Raw genomic sequence first — 25345 nt, forward strand, 5'->3', positions numbered from 1 at the left:
TTCCGTTGTGACTTTCAACATCTTTATGTTAATTTTCTTTTTTTATTCTCAGAATCTTAAAGTCTTCAATACTAAAATCTCATTCTAATCAGAGAATCGTTAAGAGATGTGATTTATCTGAAAAAATGTTTATTGAAACTTCTGTAATAATTATTAAAAGGTAATAATTATTAACACTCAAAATAATCAATTAAATGGCAATTTTAAAATTTAAAACCCAATTTTGAATTTGAACTATAGGTATACAGAATTTGTTAAATAAATAATTTATTGTTTCCGTTTTCAAAATATTAATTTAATATAATACAAATCGGCAAACAAAGTCCCTAAATCCCAAATAGAGGACTATAATTTCGCACTCTTTCTTCCACCGCATATTATTACTATTTCACAATTCTAAAATGTGTATTTTAAATGAATTGTTAAGTTCGGGTCTCTCACACGAGAATATTTTGTCCCTATAAAACTACACTGGTAGGCACAATTATTTTGACGAAATGTTCTTTCGTGTTTCTCAGTACTCTATGATCAACTTGAACTAAAATTCTTGCTACTTTTTTTTATTTGACATTCTAAAAAAAAGGTTAGCTTGCACTCACTCACAATGCTTAATTGTATACTACTGTATGTATATCTAACAGCTTTCACATTCTTATGATCTATATAGTATTAAAGTCACCCAGATGATAAAACATATGTCGATGCAAATTTAAATAACAAGGCACGCATTCCCAAATTTTTTTTTTGAAAATATCATGTACCTATGCCGTTGTATTTAAAATTTTTTACTTCTTCTTGATAGTTTTTATTAATCCCGTATTAAATATTCGTATTTTATTATTCAGTAATTGGTTTTCCGATCTGGATAATACTTTTTGAAGACAATAAAAATATTTCATCGGATTAGGATTTTTAGTTTGCTTTTAAAATGTTTTGAAATATTTACTTGGTAACTGATTGGACTTAATGGTATATTAAAGTTTATATTGGCAAAGAGAAAGACAGAATTTTTATACCTTAACTCTTGATCAGGATCACAAGCAGAGTCGATCTCGCAATTTCCTCGCAATGAACGTCGAGATCAGCATCCTGATGTTACTGACGCCTTCAAAACTACCATGCGTACACTGCCGATGTATTTGTCAATTTTCCTTTATCTTATCAATCTTTTCCCAATTTCTATTTGAAGTTTTCTCGCAGATACTTGTGAACCGTTGAACGGGCAGAACCATTTCTGCCCTTAATAAAGAAATCTTAACAAAGAATCTTGTGACTTAAAACTGATGACTTGTGGCATTCTCTACAAACCTATTAAATATGGCTGTCAGGACAAATAAGATTAATAAAATAAACAAGACTCATCAGTTACCAGCTTCTGAAAGATTTGTCTTCTTAGCGTTTTGTTTAAAATAAAATAAATAATAATGGCTTAATAAAATTGAACTGGACGATCATATCTTGTCCAATCTTCTTTTTCGCAAAGTCTCTGACAAGTCATGAAATACAGTTATAAACTCTTTGTATAATTGAACTTTAAACTCTGCGAAATGTCTATCTATTAGATCTATTTTTAGTATACTTTAGTACAATTTTTGTAGGAAAAGGAACAAACTATTGAAGTGCGAATTTTTGAAATAGTTCACAATGAAATTGCAATTTATAAGTGATAGCGGCAAATAACTTCCCAAGTGCACATATCGAGCGGGCGGTCTCTTTAGCCAACGAAACGTGTGGAATCTTAAAATTGTTGAGTGGATGCAACTTTTAAGTAAATCCTCGTTTTTTACAAGGCATTTCTCATAAGTCAAAAAATGAATGTTCTTCTTCTAGCAATTGATATAAAAATGCCACAAAAAAAATAAAAGTAGAATGGTATTAGAACTTCTTAAGTGCACATCGATACGGAAATAGTTTTTAAACAAAGAACTTATGAAATTCTTTCAAAGAGCCTCGTTTTACAAAATTGTTTGCTGAAATCAGTGAGCAGAAGTAGTACTGGTTGTATCAACTTTTTTTTTCAAATATTCCGTTGTGACTTTCAACATCTTTATGTTAATTTTCTTTTTTTATTCTCAGAATCTTAAAGTCTTCAATACTAAAATCTCATTCTAATCAGAGAATCGTTAAGAGATGTGATTTATCTGAAAAAATGTTTATTGAAACTTCTGTAATAATTATTAAAAGGTAATAATTATTAACACTCAAAATAATCAATTAAATGGCAATTTTAAAATTTAAAACCCAATTTTGAATTTGAACTATAGGTATACAGAATTTGTTAAATAAATAATTTATTGTTTCCGTTTTCAAAATATTAATTTAATATAATACAAATCGGCAAACAAAGTCCCTAAATCCCAAATAGAGGACTATAATTTCGCACTCTTTCTTCCACCGCATATTATTACTATTTCACAATTCTAAAATGTGTATTTTAAATGAATTGTTAAGTTCGGGTCTCTCACACGAGAATATTTTGTCCCTATAAAACTACACTGGTAGGCACAATTATTTTGACGAAATGTTCTTTCGTGTTTCTCAGTACTCTATGATCAAATTGAACTAAAATTCTTGCTACTTTTTTTTATTTGACATTCTAAAAAAAGAGGTTAGCTTGCACTCACTCACAATGCTTAATTGTATACTACTGTATGTATATCTAACAGCTTTCACATTCTTATGATCTATAGATCACCCAGATGATAAAACATATGTCGATGCAAATTTAAATAACAAGGCACGCATTCCCAAATTTTTTTTTTGAAAATATCATGTACCTATGCCGTTGTATTTAAAATTTTTTACTTCTTCTTGATAGTTTTTATTAATCCCGTATTAAATATTCGTATTTTATTATTCAGTAATTGGTTTACCGATCTGGATAATACTTTTTGAAGACAATAAAAATATTTCATCGGATTAGGATTTTTAGTTTGCTTTTAAATGGTTTTGAAGTATTTACTTGGTAACTGATTGGACTTAATGGTATATTAAAGTTTATATTGGCAAAGAGAAAGACAGAATTTGTATACCTTAACTCTTGATCAGGATCACAAGCAGAGTCGATCTCGCAATTTCCGTCAGTATGAACGTCGAGATCAGCATCCTGATGTTACTGACGCCTTCAAAACTACCATGCGTACACTGCCGATGCATTTGTCAATTTTCCTTTATCTTATCAATCTTTTCCCAATTTCAAAAAGGATCCCTATTTGAAGTTTTCTCGTCAAAAGTTATTAAACTACTTAACTTTAAACGTCAGCACTTAAAAACTTGTGTACTGTTTATTTTCACATTATAAATTTATTAAAAAACAAGAGAGAACGCTATAGTCGAGTTCCCCGACTATCTGATACCCGTTACTCAGCTAGTGGAAGGGAGAAGAAGAGTCTTAAACACAGTTTTTGGCGGTTTGTAGGCGTTATAGTGGGCGTGGCAGAAAGTTTTTTGGCAAATCGATAGAAATTTACAAGACTAATACAATAATGAAAAAATATCAAAACATTTTTCAAAAGTGTGGGAGTAGCAGCTTTGGGCGGTTTGTGGGCGTTAAAGTGGGCGTGGCAGAAAGTTTTTTGGCAAATCGATAGAAATTTACAAGACTAATACAAAAATAAAAAAAATATCAAAACATTTTTCAAAAGTGTGGGAGTAGCAGTTTTGGGCGGTTTGTGGGCGTTAGAGTGGGCGTGGCAACATGAATCGACAAACTTGCGCTGCGTCTATGTCTCTGGAGTCTGTATGCTTAATCTCAACTTTCTAGCTTTTGTAGTTCCTGAGATCACAGCGTTCATACGGACGGACAGACGGACATAGTCATATCGACTCGGCTATTGGTCCTGATCAAGAATATATATACTTTATATGGTCGGAAACCCTTCCTTCTGCCTGTTACATACTCTACGAGTAACGGGTATAAAAATTGTTTCTTTATGCAGAAAGCATTAGCTTCCTAGAAGCACAAACACTACAATATTTAAAGTTTTCTCATAAGTAAATTATTAATAATAAAATTAAAATTTATGGGAATCTTCCACATACCGTAAGGAAGTCTTATTCTAATTTCCAGGACCACCATAATTTTAAGGAAAAGGAAATTTTAGACACAACCAGATAGGGCTGAATCAATTTAAGTCTGCATTTTTGGAAAACCTTCAAACTGGCAGTATTGAGTAAGTCGCCGGAGTAGGGTATGGTAGGTGCAAGGCTTCGTCAAAAAAGATAAAAATAGCAATGAAGTACTAGTTCTCATTGTTAGGGTTAAGATAATTTTCAACCGTTCAGGAGGTTCCTGTTTGTTTCAAAGGGGCGGCTCCGCTTTTCGGGATCAACAATGACCAAATAAAGCTCTCTATCCTTGCATTCTCCTCAAACAAACAGCAATCAAATCAAATAAGGGTATTAACAATCCCAAAGTAACAAAAGTGTCAAATCCCTAAGGAAATCTCAGCCAGACCTATACCAACTTACCATACATTCAATACCAACGCAGACATAAACTCACAAGTTGTAGACTTTCTATGAGATGCTCTTCAAATTTCAAGCGCCATTAACACATTCTCTGAACGCACCTCATAACAATAAAAGATGTTTATCTAAATAAGATTTAACATAAAATTCAGAGTTCTAAAGATCGTTAATTTTATATAAAATATCGGAGTTCAAACAATTAACCTTAAAAAAGTATCTACTGACTGTTTTTTGCGGTTTGCTTAGAAATACAAGCAACCAGCTCAAATGAAAATTTAAAACACTGCCTTAGGTTGACGGCAGAGTGCACACGAGAAGCGAAGCGAAGCGAAAAGGTATGAGCAAAGCGAGAAGATGACAGAGTGAGAGCGAGACGAGAAGCGAGCTGCATTGCTTTTTATACCCGTTACTCGTAGAGTAACGGGTATACTAGATTCGTTAAAAAGTATGTAACAGGCAGAAGGAAGCGTTTCCGACCATATAAAGTATATATATTCTTGATCAGGATCAGTAGCCGAGTCGATCTGGCCATGTCCGTCTGTCCGTCCGTCTGTCTGTCCGTCTGTCCGTCTGTCCGTATGAACGTCGAGATCTCAGATTAAATATACAGACTCCAGGGACATAGACGCAGCGCAAGTTTGTCGATTCAGGTTGCCACGCCCACTCTTACGCCCACAAACCGCCCAAAACTGCCACGCCCACATTTTTGAAAAATGTTTTAATATTTTTTCATTTTTGTATTGGTCTTGTGAATTTCTATCGATTTGCAAAAAAACTTTTTGCCACGCCCACTCTAACGCCCACAAACCGCCCAAAGCTGCCACGCCCACATTTTTGAAAAATGTTTTAATATTTTTTCATTTTTGTATTGGTCTTGTAAATTTCTATCGATTTGCAAAAAAACTTGTTGCCACGCCCACTCTAACGCCCACAAACCGCCCAAAGCTGCCACGCCCACACTTTTGAAAAATGTTTTGATATTTTTTCATTTTTGTATTAGTTTTGTAAATTTCTATCTATTTGCCAAAAAACTTTTGGCCACGCCCACTCTAACGCCCACAACCCGCCAAAACCTGTCCTTCGCAATTACACTAGCTGAGTTACGGGTATCAGATAGTCGGGGAACTCGACTATGGCGTTCTCTCTTGTTTTTATTTATAAATGTAAACGAGATGGATTCGGACGAAGAATTTTTCGCATCAAGTGCAACTATAAACTTTATATTAAAAAAAAAGCCGGCGTCCAGCCCCTTAAACCAACTGAAATGAAAAAGGGGAATTTAAAAATTTATACAATGATTTGCGAACCTACCCAGATAGGTTATTTAACTACACGCGTATGTCTATTTCGACTTTTGATTATATATTAAATAAAATTAATAGTCGTTTGATGAAGAATTGGCCAAATTTTGTTATACACCCTATACTGCCTTGTCCAAAATTAATAATAACATTAAGGTAAGTTTTTAATATATTTATTGTGTATTATAGTTTGTCGGTATCGGAAATATCGTCAAAAGAAACATTAAAAATTGTTTTTTGAATTTCCATTCGGCATAATAATAATAATCAAAAAATGCCTCGTCGTCGTCTTTCTTTTTTTTGCCATTTGTTTTTTTTTCGAGCAACAGCAACTTTTGTTGTTCAATAGCAACCAATTCCTCCGCTGCAGTCACCTTCTTTTGATTTTTTTTTGTGGACAAATTGGTTGATCATCACAAAGCTCTCGAATTTCCTCACAGATGGTCTCATCTAGAGACACTTGTGATGAAAATCCCGGTGAAGCTGCCTCGAAGGTAAATTGTGATGATGCGTCAAAACTTCCAACCAATTTGCGCGGTTTCATTTGGTCTTTTAAAAAAAGCAAACTGGTGAAATGAGGCCAAGAAGTGTAATGGCTTTAAGCCTCCTCCGAAATTCCAGGGTCTCCAGATTTGGGAATAGGAACTTTTTTCCATTCGCTTCGGAACTGGTCGCGGATGTTCTTCCATTTTTTTTTAAACAGCCTTCTGAAATAAAAATTGTATTAATTACACTGAAGTCGAAAATTATCCGTAATTACAGATTTTTAGCTACTGGAGCATATTTCGCATCATAGGCATATTCATTTAAAATTGGGAGGACTAATGTTTCAGTTGTTGTGAAAGAGACTGTAATAGCTTTTTGGGAGGAGCTACAACCGCTACATATGCCTCAGCCCACGAAGGAAATAATTAGCCAGACGGCAGACAAATTTTGGAATCTGTGGAACTTTCCCAATTGCGCTGGAGCAATTGATGGAAAACACATCCGTATTAAGTGTCCAGCGGATTCTGGGTCTATGTTCTATAATTATAAAAAGTACTTTTCGATAGTACTTTAAGCGGTAGCAGATGCCAATTGCAAATTTATTGCCATTGAAGTTGGAGGTTACGGAAAACAAAGTGATGGTGGAACATTCAATGCATCACAACTGTATATGATGCTACAGGCTCGACAATTATTGCCGCCAGATTCTTGCTTGCCTGGAACAAACACAAAGATGCCATATGTTTTTATTGGTGATGAGGCTTATCCATTACTCGAAAATCTTTTAAGGCCATATTCAAGAAGGGATATAAATGCAAACAACGAATATTTTAACAGTAGACTTTCCAGAGCTCGAAGATGCATTGAATGTACCTTTGGTATCATAACATCCAAATGGCGTCTTCTCTGGAAGCCTATTGAGACAGATCCCAGTTTTGTTGATATAATTGTGAAGAGTATATGTATTTTGCATAATACAATTATTGACCTGAAAGGGCCTTATTATATTGATATGGAAACACAAAAAATCTATATTGACACCGAAACTCATAACGACGAAACTTTCAATCATGTTAATTTCAGAACAGGCCAATTAATGAGAAACGCCTTTCGCGACTTTGTTTGCACTCACAGAAACACCGAATAAAAATATGTAAATACAAATAGTTCACAGTTATTAATAGATCTATACTTACTTTCTGTTTCAAATATGTTTTCCATCTCTGTCCAATTTTTTTCCACCAAGATTCTATTATGATAGATATTGCTCTTTTGATCCCATAGCGCTGGGCGTAAAAATATGTAAATTTCTATGGGTTTGCCAAAAAACTTTCTGCCACGTCCACTCTAACGCCTACAAACCGCCAAAAACTGTCAGTGCTTAAGACTCTCCTTCTCCCTTCCACTAACGGGTATCAGATATTCGGGGAACTCGACTATAGCGTTCTCTCTTGTTGAACTTTAAACTCTGCGAAATGTATATCTATTAGATCTTTTTTTAGTATACTTTAATACAATTTTTGTAGGGGAGGGAACAAACTATAGGAGTGCAAATTGTTGAAATAGTTCACAATAAAACTATAATTGATAAGTGATAGCGGCCAATAAATTCCCAAGTGCACACATCGAGCGGGCGGTCTCTTTACCCAACGAAACGTGTGGAATCTTAAAATTGTTGAGTGGATGCAACTTTTAAGTAAATCCTACGAATGTCCTTGTTTTTCAGAAGGCATTTCTCGTAAGTCAGAAAATTAATGTTCTTCCTCTAGCAATTGATCTAAAAATGCCACAAAAAAAAATAAAAGTAGAAAGGTATTAGAACTTCTTAAGTGCACATCGATACCAATAGTTTACTAAATCGCGGCAGAACTTCCCATTAAATACGGAAATAGTTTTTAAACAAATAGTTATCAGTCAAATATATCATAAATCATAATCTTACGTATAGAACGTTACACCACTGTGGTGGTCTTTAAATAGTACCGCTCCACGTGCAGCGGCTATGCTATGCTATGTGGGCACACAAGAAATATTGGTTTTCTTTATTCCATTATTAAACATTTGAATGGAATTTTGAATTGTCCATTTAAATAAGAAATTGTTTGCTGAAATCAGTGAACAGAAGTAGTACTGGTTGTATCAACTTTTTTTTTCAAATATTTCCGTTGTGACCTTCAACATCTTTATGTTAATTTTATTTTTTAATTCTCAGATTCCTATAGTCTTCAACAGTAAAATCTTCATCTAAAGGCCCGTGGGAATTAAAGAAAGGTATTAGAACTTCTTAAGTGCACATCGATACCAATAGTTTACTAAATCGCGGCGGAACTTCCCACTAAATACGGAAATAGTTTTTAAACAAATAGTTATCAGTCAAATATATCATAAATCATAATCTTACGTATAGAACGTTACACCACTGTGGTGGTCTTTAAATAGTACCGCTCCACGTGCAGCGGCTATGCTATGCTATGTGGGCACACAAGAAATATTGGTTTTCTTTATTCCATTATTAAACATTTGAATGGAATTTTGAATTGTCCATTTAAATAAGAAATTGTTTGCTGAAATCAGTGAACAGAAGTAGTACTGGTTGTATCAACTTTTTTTTTCAAATATTTCCGTTGTGACCTTCAACATCATTATGTTAATTTTTTTTTTTAATTCTCAGATTCCTAAAGTCTTCAATAGTAAAATCTTCATCTAAGGGCCCGTGGGATTTAAACTTCCCACAAGTGGCCAGATCACTGCCGCATCCTCCTCTACTACTTCTACTTCTTTATCTTCAAACAAGAGAGAACGCTATAGTCGAGTTCCCCGACTATCTGATACCCGTTACTCAGCTAGTGGAAGGGAGAAGGAGAGTCTTAAACACAGTTTTTGGCGGTTTGTAGGCGTTATAGTGGGCGTGGCAGAAAGTTTTTTGGCAAATCGATAGAATTTTACAAGACTAATAAAAAAATTAAAACATATCAAAACATTTTTCAGAAGTGTGGGAGTAGCAGCTTTGGGCGGTTTGTGGGCGTTAGAGTGGGAGTGGCAAAAAGTTTTTTGGCAAATCGATAAAAATTTACAAGACCAATACAAAAATGAAAAAATTTCAAAACATTTTTTAAAAGTGTGGGCGTAGCAGCTTTGGGCGGTTTGTGGGCGTTAGAGTGGGCGTGGCAAAAAGTTTTTTGGCAAATCGATAGAAATTTACAAGACCAATACAAAAATGAAAAAATTTCAAAACATTTTTCAAAAGTGTGGGCGTGGCAGTTTTGGGCGGTTTGTGGGCGTTAGAGTGGGCGTGGCAACATGAATCGACAAACTTGCGCTGCGTCTATGTCTCTGGAGTCTGTATGCTTAATCTCAACTTTCTAGCTTTTGTAGTTCCTGAGATCACAGCGTTCATACGGACGGACAGACAGACGGACAGACGGACATGGTCATATCGACTCGGCTATTGGTCCTGATCAAGAATATATATACTTTATATGGTCGGAAACCCTTCCTTCTGCCTGTTACATACTTTTCAACGAATCTAGTATACCCTTTTACTCTACGAGTAACGGGTATAAAAACTAAAGTCTAGTCTCACTATCTGTTATCAAAACGTAAGAGGCTTGTGTAGAAAGGTAACTAATTTGTATTCTAATAGCCTTTCCTTTGCATCCCATATTATTGTGTTTACAGAGACTTGGTTAAAACCGGAGATACTTAACTCCGAAGTTTTTCCAGGTATGTACACAGTATACAGGCAGGATCGTCCCTCCAAGCGGGGAGGGGGAGTCCTAATTGCTGTTAGGTCTACCCTCACGTCAGAGGAGGTACTTTTTGATGAGTTCCGTAACTTAGAATTCTTATGCGTAAAGCTGTCATTTTCTGATAGCCATGTTTATCTTACGTGCTCGTACATTCCGCCGTCTTCTGAATTTCCTGAATATATTAACCATTTGTCCGCTATCCAATCCGTTTCAAACAGACTGGCCGATAGGGACCAACTAGTTGTTCTAGGTGACTTTAATATACCAGGCACTAAGTGGTCCACTGAAGAACAGTCGAATATTCTCCTGCCTATAGCACAGCATGACTTTATTGACGGCTTGCTTGACATATCGTTGTCGCAAGTTAATTATATTCGGAATTCTCTTGGTCGTTTATTGGATCTATGTTTTGTTACATGTCCTGAAAGTGTGTTTCTGACTAGAGTAGCACCTCTTAGTCAACCAGAAGATCCATACCATCCAACTTTCGAGGTGACAATCGACACAGGTACCGTAATAAAAGAGAGGCCAGATAAGTCAACCAAACGAATTCATTGTTTTCGTAAGGCAAACTTTCGGAGGCTAAATCTTTTTATATCTGGCTTTAATTGGCCCGATCTATATTCTTGCAGCATAATGGCCGATGCCATAGATATTTTTTATATTGCAATTAAATCATTTTTCAACTCTTGTGTTCCGATGTACTATCCGTCTACCTCTAACAAACCTCATTGGTTTAATAAAGAGTTGACACATCTAAGAAATGTTAAGTCCAGACTTTATATAAAATTTAAAAATACCGGTTCTCAATCTATATTTTCTAAATATGTAAGTGCTCGGTTAAATTTTACCGTGCTTAACGCTCAGTGTCATAAGAATTATTTAAACCGTTGTAAGTTCCAGTTCGCACAGGATCCCAAACAGTTTTATAATTTCGTTAACACTAAGCGCAGAACAACCAGTTACCCTTCCTCGCTATTTTCTGAAAATACTTCGGTAATATCGGATCAGGCAATAGCCGATCTATTTGCCAAGTTTTTTCAAACCACATATTCTACGTTACCTCATTCTGAACCGCCTTACTCTTACGCGGTATCAAAGTCAAATTTAATATTCTGTCCCACTTTAAACGAAATAAAAACAAATTAATAGTCGTTTGATGAAGAATTGGCCAAATTTTGTTATACACCCTATACTGCCTTGTCCAAAATTAATAATAACATTAAGGTAAGTTTTTAATATATTTATTGTGTATTATAGTTTGTCGGTATCGGAAATATCGTCAAAAGAAACATTAAAAATTGTTTTTTGAATTTCCATTCGGCATAATAATAATAATCAAAAAATGCCTCGTCGTCGTCTTTCTTTTTTTTGCCATTTGTTTTTTTTTCGAGCAACAGCAACTTTTGTTGTTCAATAGCAACCAATTCCTCCGCTGCAGTCACCTTCTTTTGATTTTTTTTTGTGGACAAATTGGTTGATCATCACAAAGCTCTCGAATTTCCTCACAGATGGTCTCATCTAGAGACACTTGTGATGAAAATCCCGGTGAAGCTGCCTCGAAGGTAAATTGTGATGATGCGTCAAAACTTCCAACCAATTTGCGCGGTTTCATTTGGTCTTTTAAAAAAAGCAAACTGGTGAAATGAGGCCAAGAAGTGTAATGGCTTTAAGCCTCCTCCGAAATTCCAGGGTCTCCAGATTTGGGAATAGGAACTTTTTTCCATTCGCTTCGGAACTGGTCGCGGATGTTCTTCCATTTTTTTTTAAACAGCCTTCTGAAATAAAAATTGTATTAATTACACTGAAGTCGAAAATTATCCGTAATTACAGATTTTTAGCTACTAGAGCATCTTTCGCATCATAGGCATATTCATTTAAAATTGGGAGGACTAATGTTTCAGTTGTTGTGAAAGAGACTGTAATAGCTTTTTGGGAGGAGCTACAACCGCTACATATGCCTCAGCCCACGAAGGAAATAATTAGCCAGACGGCAGACAAATTTTGGAATCTGTGGAACTTTCCCAATTGCGCTGGAGCAATTGATGGAAAACACATCCGTATTAAGTGTCCAGCGGATTCTGGGTCTATGTTCTATAATTATAAAAAGTACTTTTCGATAGTACTTTAAGCGGTAGTAGATGCCAATTGCAAATTTATTGCCATTGAAGTTGGAGGTTACGGAAAACAAAGTGATGGTGGAACATTCAATGCATCACAACTGTATATGATGCTACAGGCTCGACAATTATTGCCGCCAGATTCTTGCTTGCCTGGAACAAACACAAAGATGCCATATGTTTTTATTGGTGATGAGGCTTATCCATTACTCGAAAATCTTTTAAGGCCATATTCAAGAAGGGATATAAATGCAAACAACGAATATTTTAACAGTAGACTTTCCAGAGCTCGAAGATGCATTGAATGTACCTTTGGTATCATAACATCCAAATGACGTCTTCTCTGGAAGCCTATTGAGACAGATCCCAGTTTTGTTGATATAATTGTGAAGAGTATATGTATTTTGCATAATACAATTATTGACCTGAAAGGGCCTTATTATATTGATATGGAAACACAAAAAATCTATATTGACACCGAAACTCATAACGACGAAACTTTCAATCATGTTAATTTCAGAACAGGCCAATTAATGAGAAACGCCTTTCACGACTTTGTTTGCACTCACAGAAACACCGAATAAAAATATGTAAATACAAATAGTTCACAGTTATTAATAGATCTATACTTACTTTCTGTTTCAAATATGTTTTCCATCTCTGTCCAATTTTTTTCCACCAAGATTCTATTATGATAGATATTGCTCTTTTGATCCCATAGCGCTGGGCGTAAAAATATGTAAATTTCTATGGGTTTGCCAAAAAACTTTCTGCCACGTCCACTCTAACGCCTACAAACCGCCAAAAACTGTCAGTGCTTAAGACTCTCCTTCTCCCTTCCACTAACGGGTATCAGATATTCGGGGAACTCGACTATAGCGTTCTCTCTTGTTGAACTTTAAACTCTGCGAAATGTATATCTATTAGATCTTTTTTTAGTATACTTTAATACAATTTTTGTAGGGGAGGGAACAAACTATAGGAGTGCAAATTGTTGAAATAGTTCACAATAAAACTATAATTGATAAGTGATAGCGGCCAATAAATTCCCAAGTGCACACATCGAGCGGGCGGTCTCTTTACCCAACGAAACGTGTGGAATCTTAAAATTGTTGAGTGGATGCAACTTTTAAGTAAATCCTACGAATGTCCTTGTTTTTCAGAAGGCATTTCTCGTAAGTCAGAAAATTAATGTTCTTCCTCTAGCAATTGATCTAAAAATGCCACAAAAAAAAATAAAAGTAGAAAGGTATTAGAACTTCTTAAGTGCACATCGATACCAATAGTTTACTAAATCGCGGCAGAACTTCCCATTAAATACGGAAATAGTTTTTAAACAAATAGTTATCAGTCAAATATATCATAAATCATAATCTTACGTATAGAACGTTACACCACTGTGGTGGTCTTTAAATAGTACCGCTCCACGTGCAGCGGCTATGCTATGCTATGTGGGCACACAAGAAATATTGGTTTTCTTTATTCCATTATTAAACATTTGAATGGAATTTTGAATTGTCCATTTAAATAAGAAATTGTTTGCTGAAATCAGTGAACAGAAGTAGTACTGGTTGTATCAACTTTTTTTTTCAAATATTTCCGTTGTGACCTTCAACATCTTTATGTTAATTTTATTTTTTAATTCTCAGATTCCTATAGTCTTCAACAGTAAAATCTTCATCTAAAGGCCCGTGGGAATTAAAGAAAGGTATTAGAACTTCTTAAGTGCACATCGATACCAATAGTTTACTAAATCGCGGCGGAACTTCCCACTAAATACGGAAATAGTTTTTAAACAAATAGTTATCAGTCAAATATATCATAAATCATAATCTTACGTATAGAACGTTACACCACTGTGGTGGTCTTTAAATAGTACCGCTCCACGTGCAGCGGCTATGCTATGCTATGTGGGCACACAAGAAATATTGGTTTTCTTTATTCCATTATTAAACATTTGAATGGAATTTTGAATTGTCCATTTAAATAAGAAATTGTTTGCTGAAATCAGTGAACAGAAGTAGTACTGGTTGTATCAACTTTTTTTTTCAAATATTTCCGTTGTGACCTTCAACATCATTATGTTAATTTTTTTTTTTAATTCTCAGATTCCTAAAGTCTTCAATAGTAAAATCTTCATCTAAGGGCCCGTGGGATTTAAACTTCCCACAAGTGGCCAGATCACTGCCGCATCCTCCTCTACTACTTCTACTTCTTTATCTTCAAACAAGAGAGAACGCTATAGTCGAGTTCCCCGACTATCTGATACCCGTTACTCAGCTAGTGGAAGGGAGAAGGAGAGTCTTAAACACAGTTTTTGGCGGTTTGTAGGCGTTATAGTGGGCGTGGCAGAAAGTTTTTTGGCAAATCGATAGAATTTTACAAGACTAATAAAAAAATTAAAACATATCAAAACATTTTTCAGAAGTGTGGGAGTAGCAGCTTTGGGCGGTTTGTGGGCGTTAGAGTGGGAGTGGCAAAAAGTTTTTTGGCAAATCGATAAAAATTTACAAGACCAATACAAAAATGAAAAAATTTCAAAACATTTTTTAAAAGTGTGGGCGTAGCAGCTTTGGGCGGTTTGTGGGCGTTAGAGTGGGCGTGGCAAAAAGTTTTTTGGCAAATCGATAGAAATTTACAAGACCAATACAAAAATGAAAAAATTTCAAAACATTTTTCAAAAGTGTGGGCGTGGCAGTTTTGGGCGGTTTGTGGGCGTTAGAGTGGGCGTGGCAACATGAATCGACAAACTTGCGCTGCGTCTATGTCTCTGGAGTCTGTATGCTTAATCTCAACTTTCTAGCTTTTGTAGTTCCTGAGATCACAGCGTTCATACGGACGGACAGACAGACGGACAGACGGACATGGTCATATCGACTCGGCTATTGGTCCTGATCAAGAATATATATACTTTATATGGTCGGAAACCCTTCCTTCTGCCTGTTACATACTTTTCAACGAATCTAGTATACCCTTTTACTCTACGAGTAACGGGTATAAAAACTAAAGTCTAGTCTCACTATCTGTTATCAAAACGTAAGAGGCTTGTGTAGAAAGGTAACTAATTTGTATTCTAATAGCCTTTCCTTTGCATCCCATATTATTGTGTTTACAGAGACTTGGTTAAAACCGGAGATACTTAACTCCGAAGTTTTTCCAGGTATGTACACAGTATACAGGCAGGATCGTCCCTCCAAGCGGGGAGGGGGAGTCCTAATTGCTGTTAGGTCTACCCTCACGTCAGAGGAGGTACTTTTTGATGAGTTCCGTAACTTAGAATTCTTATGCGTAAAGCTGTCATTTTCTGATAGCCATGTTTATCTTACGTGCTCGTACATTCCGCCGTCTTCTGAATTTCCTGAATATATTAACCATTTGTCCGCTATCCAATCCGTTTCAAACAGACTGGCCGATAGGGACCAACTAGTTGTTCTAGGTGACTTTAATATACCAGGCACTAAGTGGTCCACTGAAGAACAGTCGAATATTCTCCTGCCTATAGCACAGCATGACTTTATTGACGGCTTGCTTGACATATCGTTGTCGCAAGTTAATTATATTCGGAATTCTCTTGGTCGTTTATTGGATCTATGTTTTGTTACATGTCCTGAAAGTGTGTTTCTGACTAGAGTAGCACCTCTTAGTCAACCAGAAGATCCATACCATCCAACTTTCGAGGTGACAATCGACACAGGTACCGTAATAAAAGAGAGGCCAGATAAGTCAACCAAACGAATTCATTGTTTTCGTAAGGCAAACTTTCGGAGGCTAAATCTTTTTATATCTGGCTTTAATTGGCCCGATCTATATTCTTGCAGCATAATGGCCGATGCCATAGATATTTTTTATATTGCAATTAAATCATTTTTCAACTCTTGTGTTCCGATGTACTATCCGTCTACCTCTAACAAACCTCCTTGGTTTAATAAAGAGTTGACACATCTAAGAAATGTTAAGTCCAGACTTTATATAAAATTTAAAAATACCGGTTCTCAATCTATATTTTCTAAATATGTAAGTGCTCGGTTAAATTTTACCGTGCTTAACGCTCAGTGTCATAAGAATTATTTAAACCGTTGTAAGTTCCAGTTCGCACAGGATCCCAAACAGTTTTATAATTTCGTTAACACTAAGCGCAGAACAACCAGTTACCCTTCCTCGCTATTTTCTGAAAATACTTCGGTAATATCGGATCAGGCAATAGCCGATCTATTTGCCAAGTTTTTTCAAACCACATATTCTACGTTACCTCATTCTGAACCGCCTTACTCTTACGCGGTATCAAAGTCAAATTTAATATTCTGTCCCACTTTAAACGAAAGCTCACTGCTTTATGATCTTCAGCGAGTTAAGCCTGTCTATTCGCCAGGTCCCGACGGAATTCCTGGCTGTGTCCTTAGATTCTGTGCGGAAGCCTTGTGCAAGCCTCTACTAAAACTGTTTAACTTATCTCTGGAATCTACACAGTTCCCCCAAATATGGAAGGAGTCCTTTGTGATCCCTCTCCATAAAAAAGGTAGCAAATCGGATGCAAGCAATTACAGAGGAATCCCCAAATTTTCTGCTATCCCTAAGCTTTTTGAAAACGTTATCACTCCTCATTTGCAGCACCTTTGTAGGTCAATTATATCACCATGTCAGCATGGGTTCATGAAACGCAGATCAACAACTACTAACCTTCTGGAGCTAACCTCCTTCGTAGTACAGGGCTTCAAAAATAATCTTCAAACAGATGTCATTTATACGGATTTTAGTAAAGCATTCGACTCTGTTAATCATTCACTTTAAATAAAAAAACTTTATTTATTAGGTTTCCCTGTTGATCTCCTTAATTGGATTCTAAGTTATCTGAATGGCAGGACGCAACGGGTCCTCCTTAAAAATTCTCTTTCTTGTATTCTGTCACATCCGGCGTCCCACAAGGGAGCCACCTAGGTCCGCTCCTTTTTACCTTATTTATTAACGACCTTCCCTTAATAATAAATCATTCGCGTGTACTAATGTACGCTGATGATGTAAAATTATGCTTGCAATATAAGGACTTTTCTCGCCATTTGGACTTACAATCCGATCTAGATCGCTTTCAAACCTGGTGCCGTGATAACGTATTAAACTTAAATGGCTCTAAGTGTAAAGTTATGACCTTTTATCGTGCCAACTCAATGCACGCAACTTACACTTTAAGTGGGTGCTCTTTAAACAAAATATCACATGTTGATGATCTTGGTGTTCTTCTGGACCCTAAACTTAAATTTTCAGACCTCTAGTCAGTCCGATCCTCGAGTATGGATCACCTGTTTGGAGTCCACAATATGAAGTTTACTCGGACCGCATCGAATCGGTTCAAAAGAACTTCTTACTTTTTGCCTTACGGCGCCTTAATTGGGATGCAAACCTTAGATTACCTCCGTATTCAAGTAGATTAATGTTATTTAGCTTACCCTCTTTAGCTAACCGTAGAACGATGCTTGGAACAGTCTTTATTTTAAACCTTATTCGTGGTGAAGTGGATAGTCCCGACCTGGTTAGTCGGCTAAACTTCACTGTTCCGAGCAGATTTACTAGAAATTATGTACCTCTAATTTTAAATCATTGTAGATCTAATTATGAGTTGCATGATCCCTACAGAGCATTATGTTCTAACTATAATAGATTGTATCCTATTATCTTTAATTCTGACTCTCTGCCGTTTTTAAAGCGATCAATACTAACATACTTAACGAACTCTTAGATCTTACTACTATATACATTTCCTCGTCCTTTACTGTCTTCTATATCGCGTCTATCTTCCCGCGATTCGAGCCGTACGATACACGGCAGCGCCCCTCGGTCGGTTGGGCGAGAGGTGTGGCCGTGGGCCCCGCGCGTTAATTAGAGAATCGTTAAGAGATGTGATTTATCTGAAAAAATGTTTAATGAAACTTCTGTAATAATTTTTAAAAGGGAATAATTAGTAACACTCAAAATAATCAATTAAATGGCAATTTTAAAATTTAAAACCCAATTTTGAATTTGAACTATAGGTATACAGAATTTGTTAAATAAATAATTTATTGTTTCCGTTTTCAAAATATTAATTTAATATAATACAAATCGGCAAACAAAGTCCCTAAATCCCAAAGAGAGGACTATAATTTCGCACTTTTTCTTCCACCGCATATTATTACTATTTCGCAATTCTAAAATGTGTATTTTAAATGAATTGTTAAGTTCGGGTCTCTCACACGAGAATATTTTGTCCCTATAAAACTACACTGGTAGGCACAATTATTTTGACGAAATGTTCTTTCGTGTTTATCAGTACTCTATGATCAGCTTGGACTAAAATTCTTGCTTTTTTTTTATTTGACATTCCAAAAAAAAGAGGTTAGCTTGCACTCACTCACAATGCTTAATTGTATACTACTGTATGTATATCTAACAGCTTTCACATTCTTATGATCTATATAGTATTAAAGTCACCCAGATGATAAAACATATGTCGATGCAAATTTAAATAACAAGGCACGCATTACCCCATTTTTATACCCGTTACTCGTAGAGTAAAAGGGTATACTAGATTCGTTGAAAAGTATGTAACAGGCAGAAGGAAGCGTTTCCGACCATATAAAGTATATAAATTCTTGATCAGGATCAATAGCCGAGTCGATTTGGCCATGTCCGTCTGTCTGTCCGTCCGTATGAAGTTCATACTATGAACGCTGTGATCTCAGGAACTACAAAAGCTAGAAAGTTGAGATTAGGCATACAGACTCCACAGACATAGACGCAGCGCAAGTTTGTCGATTCATGTTGCCACGCCCACTCTAACGCCCACAAACCGCCCAAAACTGCCACGCCCACACTTTTGAAAAATGTTTTAAAATTTTTTCATTTTTGTATTGGTCTTGTAAATTTCTATCGATTTGCCAAAAAAATTTTGCCACGCCCACTCTAACGCCCACAAACCGCCCAAAGCTGCCACGCCCACACTTTTGAAAAATGTTTTGATATTTTTTCATTTTTGTATTGGTCTTGTAAATTTCTATCGATTTGTCAAAAAACTTTTTGCCACGCCCACTGCTGCTACGCCCACACTTTTGAAAAATGTTTTGATATTTTTTCATTTTTGTATTAGTCTTGTAAATTTCTATCGATTTGCCAAAAAACTTTCTGCCACGCCCACTATAAAGCCTACAAACCGCCAAAAACTGTGTTTAAGAGTCTCCTTCTCCCTTCCACTAGCTGTGTAACGGGTATCAGATAGTCGGGGAACTCGACTATAGCGTTCTCTCTTGTTTTTTTTTGAAAATATCATGTACCTATGCCGTTGTATTTAAAATTTTTTACTTCTTCTTGATAGTTTCTATTAATCCCGTATTAAATATTCGTATTTTATTATTCAATAATTGGTTTTCCGATCTGGATAAAACTTTTTGAAGACAATAAAATTATTTCATCGGCATTAGGATTTTTAGTTTGCTTTTAAATGGTTTTGAAATATTTACTTGGTAACTGATTGGACTTAATGGTATATTAAAGTTTATATTGGCAAAGAGAAAGACAGAATTTTTATACCTTAACTCTTGATCAGGATCACAAGCAGAGTCGATCTCGCAATTTCCGTCAGTATGAACGTCAAGATCAGCATCCTGATGTTAGTGACGCCTTCAAAACTTCCATGCGTACACTGCCGAAACATTTGTTAATTTTTCTTTATCTTATCAATCTTTTCCCAATTTCTAAAAGGATCCCTATTTGAAGCTTTCTCGTCAAAAGTTATTGACCTACTAAACTTTAAACGTCAGCACTTAAAAACTTGTGCACTGTTTATTTTCACATTATAAATTTATTAAAAAAAATTGTTTTCTTTTACAGAAAGCATTAGCCCCCTAGAAGCACAAACACTACAATATTTAAAGTTTTCTCATAAGTAAATTATTAATAACAAAATTAAAATTTATGGGAATCTTCCACATACCGTAAGGAAGTCTTATTCTAATTTCCAGGACCACCATAATTTTAAGGAAAAGGAAATTTTAGACACAACCAGATAGGGCTGAATCAATTTAAGTCTGCATTTTTGGAAAACCTTCAAACTGGCGGTATTGAGTAAGTCGCCGGAGTAGGGTATGGTAGGTGCAAGGCTTCGTCAAAAAAGATAAAAATAGCAATGAAGTACTAGTTCTCATTGTGCTGGTGCTCGTCAAAAAAGATAAAAATAGCAATGAAGTACTAGTTCTCATTGTTAGGGTTAAGATAATTTTCAACCGTTCAGGAGGTTCCTGTTTGTTTCAAAGGGGCGGCTCCGCTTTTCGGGATCAACAATGACCAAATAAACCTCTCTATCCTTGCATTCTCCTCAAACAAACAGCAATCAAATCAAATAAGGGTATTAACAATCCCAAAGTAACAAAAGTGTCAAATCCCTAAGGAAATCTCAGCCAGACCTATACCAACTTACAATACATTCAATACCAACGCAGACATAAACTAACAAGTTGTAGACTTTCTATGAGATGCTCTTCAAATTTCAAGCGCCATTAACACATTCTCTGAACGCACCTCATGACAATAAAAGTTGTTTATCTAAATAAGATTTAACATAAAATTCCGAGTTCTAAAGATAATTAATTTTATATAAAATATCGGAGTTCAAACAATTAACCTTAAAAAAGTATCTACTGACTGTTTTTTGCGGTTTGCTTAGAAATACAAGCAACCAGCACAAATGAAAATTTAAAACACTGCCTTAGGCTGACGGCAGAGTGCGCACGAGAAGCGAAGCGAAGCGAGAAGCTATGAGCAAAGCGAGAAGATGACAGTGTGAGAGCGAGACGAGAAGCGAGCTGCATTGCTTTTTTTTATTTATACATTTGAACGAGATGGATTCGGACGAAGAATTTTTCGCATCAAGTGCAACTATAAACTTTATATTAAAAAAAAAGCCGGCGTCCACCCCCTTAACACCAACTGAAATGAAAAAGGGGAATTCAACAAATTATACAATGATTTGCGAAACTACCCAGATAGGTTATTTAACTACACGCGTATGTCTATTTCGACTTTTGATTATATATTAAATAAAATTAATAGTCGTTTGATGAAGAATTGGCCAAATTTTGTTATACATTCTATACTGCCTTGTCAAAAATTAATAATAACAGTAAGGTAAGCTTTTAATATATTTATTGTGTATTATAGTTGTCGGTATCGGAAATATCGTCAAAAGAAACATTAAAAATTGTTTTTTGAATTTCCATTCGGCATAATAATAATAATCAAAAAATGCCTCGTCGTCGTCTTTCTTTTTTTTGCCATTTGTTTTTTTTTCGAGCAACAGCAACTTTTGTTCCTCCGCTGCAGTCACCTTCTTTTGATTTTTTTTTTGGTGGACAAATTGGTTGATCATCACAAAGCTCTCGAATTTCCTCACAGATGGTCTCATCTAGAGACACTTGTGATGAAAATCCCGGTGAAGCTGCCTCGAAGGTAAATTGTGATGATGCGTCAAAACTTCCAACCAATTTGCGCGGTTTCATTTGGTCTTTTAAAAAAAGCAAACTGGTGAAATGAGGCCAAGAAGTGTAATGGCTTTAAGCCTCCTCCGAAATTCCAGGGTCTCCAGATTTGGGAATAGGAACTTTTTTCCATTCGCTTCGGAACTGGTCGCGGATGTTCTTCCATTTTTTTTTAAACAGCCTTCTGAAATAAAAATTGTATTAATTACACTGAAGTCGAAAATTATCCGTAATTACAGATTTTTAGCTACTGGAGCATATTTCGCATCATAGGCATATTCATTTAAAATTGGGAGGACTAATGTTTCAGTTGTTGTGAAAGAGACTGTAATAGCTTTTTGGGAGGAGCTACAACCGCTACATATGCCTCAGCCCACGAAGGAAATAATTAGCCAGACGGCAGACAAATTTTGGAATCTGTGGAACTTTCCCAATTGCGCTGGAGCAATTGATGGAAAACACATCCGTATTAAGTGTCCAGCGGATTCTGGGTCTATGTTCTATAATTATAAAAAGTACTTTTCGATAGTACTTTAAGCGGTAGCAGATGCCAATTGCAAATTTATTGCCATTGAAGTTGGAGGTTACGGAAAACAAAGTGATGGTGGAACATTCAATGCATCACAACTGTATATGATGCTAAAGGCTCGGCAATTATTGCCGCCAGATTCTTGCTTGCCTGGAACAAACACAAAGATGCCATATGTTTTTATTGGTGATGAGGCTTATCCATTACTCGAAAATCTTTTAAGGCCATATTCAAGAAGGGATATAAATGCAAACAACGAATATTTTAACAGTAGACTTTCCAGAGCTCGAAGATGCATTGAATGTACCTTTGGTATCATAACATCCAAATGGCGTCTTCTCTGGAAGCCTATTGAGACAGATCCCAGTTTTGTTGATATAATTGTGAAGAGTATATGTATTTTGCATAATACAAATATTGACCTGAAAGGGCCTTATTATATTGATATGGAAACACAAAAAATCTATATTGACACCGAAACTCATAACGACGAAACTTTCAATCATGTTAATTTCAGAACAGGCCAATTAATGAGAAACGCCTTTCGCGACTTTGTTTGCACTCACAGAAACACCGAATAAAAATATGTAAATACAAATAGTTCACAGTTATTAATAAATCTATACTTACTTTCTGTTTCAAATATGTTTTCCATCTCTGTCCAATTTTTTTCCACCAAGATTCTATTATGATAGATATTGCTCTTTTGATCCCATAGCGCTGGGCGTAAAAATATGTAAATTTCTATGGGTTTGCCAAAAAACTTTCTGCCACGTCCACTCTAACGTATACGTATTAGATCTTTTTTTTAGTATACTTTAATACAATTTTTGTAGGGGAAGGAACAAACTATTGGAGTGCGAATTTTTGAAATAGTTCACAATGAAACTATAATTGATAAGTGATAGCGGCCAATAACTTCCCAAGTGCACACATCGAGCGGGCGGTCTCTTTACCCAACGAAACGTGTGGAATCTTAAAATTGTTGAGTGGATGCAACTTTTAAGTAAATCCTACGAATGTCCTTGTTTTTCACAAGGCATTTCTCGTAAGTCAGAAAATGAATGTTCTTCCTCTAGCAATTGATCTAAAAATGCCACAAAAAATAAAAGTAGAAAGGTATTAGAACTTCTTAAGTGCACATCGATACCAATAGTTTACTAAGTCGCGGCAGAACTTCCCATTAAATACGGAAATAGTTTTTAAACAAATAGTTATCAGTCAAATATATCATAAATCATAATCTTACGTATAGAACGTTACACCACTGTGGTGGTCTTTAAATAGTACCGCTCCACGTGCAGCGGCTATGCTATGCTATGTGGGCACACAAGAAATATTGGTTTTCTTTATTCCATTATTAAACATTTGAATGGAATTTTGAATTGTCCATTTAAATAAGAAATTGTTTGCTGAAATCAGTGAACAGAAGTAGTACTGGTTGTATCAACTTTTTTTTTCAAATATTTCCGTTGTGACCTTCAACATCATTATGTTAATTTTATTTTTTAATTCTCAGATTCCTATAGTCTTCAACAGTAAAATCTTCATCTAAAGGCCCGTGGGAATTAAAGAAAGGTATTAGAACTTCTTAAGTGCACATCGATACCAATAGTTTACTAAATCGCGGCGGAACTTCCCACTAAATACGGAAATAGTTTTTAAACAAATAGTTATCAGTCAAATATATCATAAATCATAATCTTACGTATAGAACGTTACACCACTGTGGTGGTCTTTAGATAGTACCGCTCCACGTGCAGCGGCTATGCTATGTGCTATGTGGGCACACAAGTAATATTGGTTTTCTTTATTCCATTAATAAACATTTGAATGGAATTTTAAATAAGAAATTCTTTTTAAAGAGCCTCTTTTTACAAAATTGTTTACTGAAATCAGTGAACAGAAGTAGTACTGGTTGTATCAACTTTTTTTTTTCAAATATTTAAAATATTAACATAAAGATGTTGAAGGTATCTTTATGTTAATTTTTTTTTTTAATTCTCAGATTCCTCAAGTCTTCAATAGTATAATCTTCATCTAATTAGAGAATCGTTAAGATATGTGATTTATCTGAAAAAATGTTTAATGAAATTTCTGTAATATTTATACTCAAAATAATCAATTAAATGGCAATTTTAAAATTTAAAACCCAATTTTGAATTTGTACTATAGCTATACAGAATTTTTAAAATCAATAATTTATTGTTTCCGTTTTCAAAATATTAATTTAATATAATACAAATCGGCAAACAAACTCACTAAATCCCAAATAGAGGACTATAATTTCGCACTCTTTCTTCCACCGCATATTATTAGTATTTCTAAAATGTGTATTTTAAATGAATTGTTAAGTTCAATTCTCTCACACGAGAATATTTTGTCCCTATAAAACTACACTGGTAGGCACAATTATTTTGACGAAATGTTCTTTCGTGTTTCTCAGTACTCACTCTATGATCAGCTTAAACTAAAATTCTTGCTATTTATTTTTATTTGACATTCCAAAAAAAGGGGCTAGCTTGCACTCACTCACAATGCTTAATTGTATACTACTGTATGTATATCTAACAGCTTTCACATTCTTATGATCTATATAGTATTAAAGTCACCCAGATGATAAAACATATGTCGATGCAAATTTAAATAACAAGGCACGCATTACCCCATTTTTATACCCGTTACTCGTAGAGTAAAAGGGTATACTAGATTCGTTGAAAAGTATGTAACAGGCAGAAGGAAGCGTTTCCGACCATATAAAGTATATATATTCTTGATCAGGATCAATAGCCGAGTCGATTTGGCCATGTCCGTCTGTCTGTCCGTCCGTATGAAGTTCATACTATGAACGCTGTGATCTCAGGAACTACAAAAGCTAGAAAGTTGAGATTAGGCATACAGACTCCACAGACATAGGCGCAGCGCAAGTTTGTCGATTCATGTTGCCACGCCCACTCTAACACCCACAAACCGCCCAAAACTGCCACGCCCACACTTTTGAAAAATGTTTTGATATTTTTTCATTTTTGTATTGGTCTTGTAAATTTCTATCGATTTGTCAAAAAACTTTTTGCCACGCCCACTGCTGCTACGCCCACACTTTTGAAAAATGTTTTGATATTTTTTTATTTTTGTATTAGTCTTGTAAATTTCTATCGATTTGCCAAAAAACTTTCTGCCACGCCCACTA

General features: G+C 35.4%; 2 long non-coding RNA genes across 6 annotated transcripts; both read right to left on the bottom strand.

The window, feature by feature from the left end:
* Positions 1 to 5932: 5932 nt before the first annotated feature.
* On the bottom strand, positions 5933 to 7621 carry LOC120321882. The gene is made up of 2 exons (XR_005561611.2): positions 7454 to 7621; positions 5933 to 6478 (listed from the first exon to the last, which is right to left on the bottom strand). It is a non-coding gene; the product is annotated as an uncharacterized LOC120321882 (long non-coding RNA).
* Positions 7622 to 11238: 3617 nt separating this feature from the next.
* Positions 11239 to 24770, bottom strand: LOC120321817. 5 transcript variants are annotated; one of them, XR_005561539.2, is made up of 4 exons: positions 24609 to 24725; positions 22786 to 23242; positions 21476 to 21810; positions 11239 to 11451 (listed from the first exon to the last, which is right to left on the bottom strand). It is a non-coding gene; the product is annotated as an uncharacterized LOC120321817 (long non-coding RNA). The 5 variants fall into 5 exon arrangements; XR_005561541.2 differs by lacking the exon at positions 11239 to 11451 and having other exon boundaries at positions 21278 to 21810; positions 24692 to 24770; XR_005561538.1 differs by lacking the exon at positions 11239 to 11451 and having other exon boundaries at positions 21278 to 21810; positions 24609 to 24735.
* Positions 24771 to 25345: the final 575 nt, after the last annotated feature.

This window comes from Drosophila yakuba, chromosome 3R (assembly GCF_016746365.2).
Source record: "Drosophila yakuba strain Tai18E2 chromosome 3R, Prin_Dyak_Tai18E2_2.1, whole genome shotgun sequence".
Classification (NCBI taxonomy): Eukaryota; Metazoa; Arthropoda; class Insecta; order Diptera; family Drosophilidae; genus Drosophila; species Drosophila yakuba.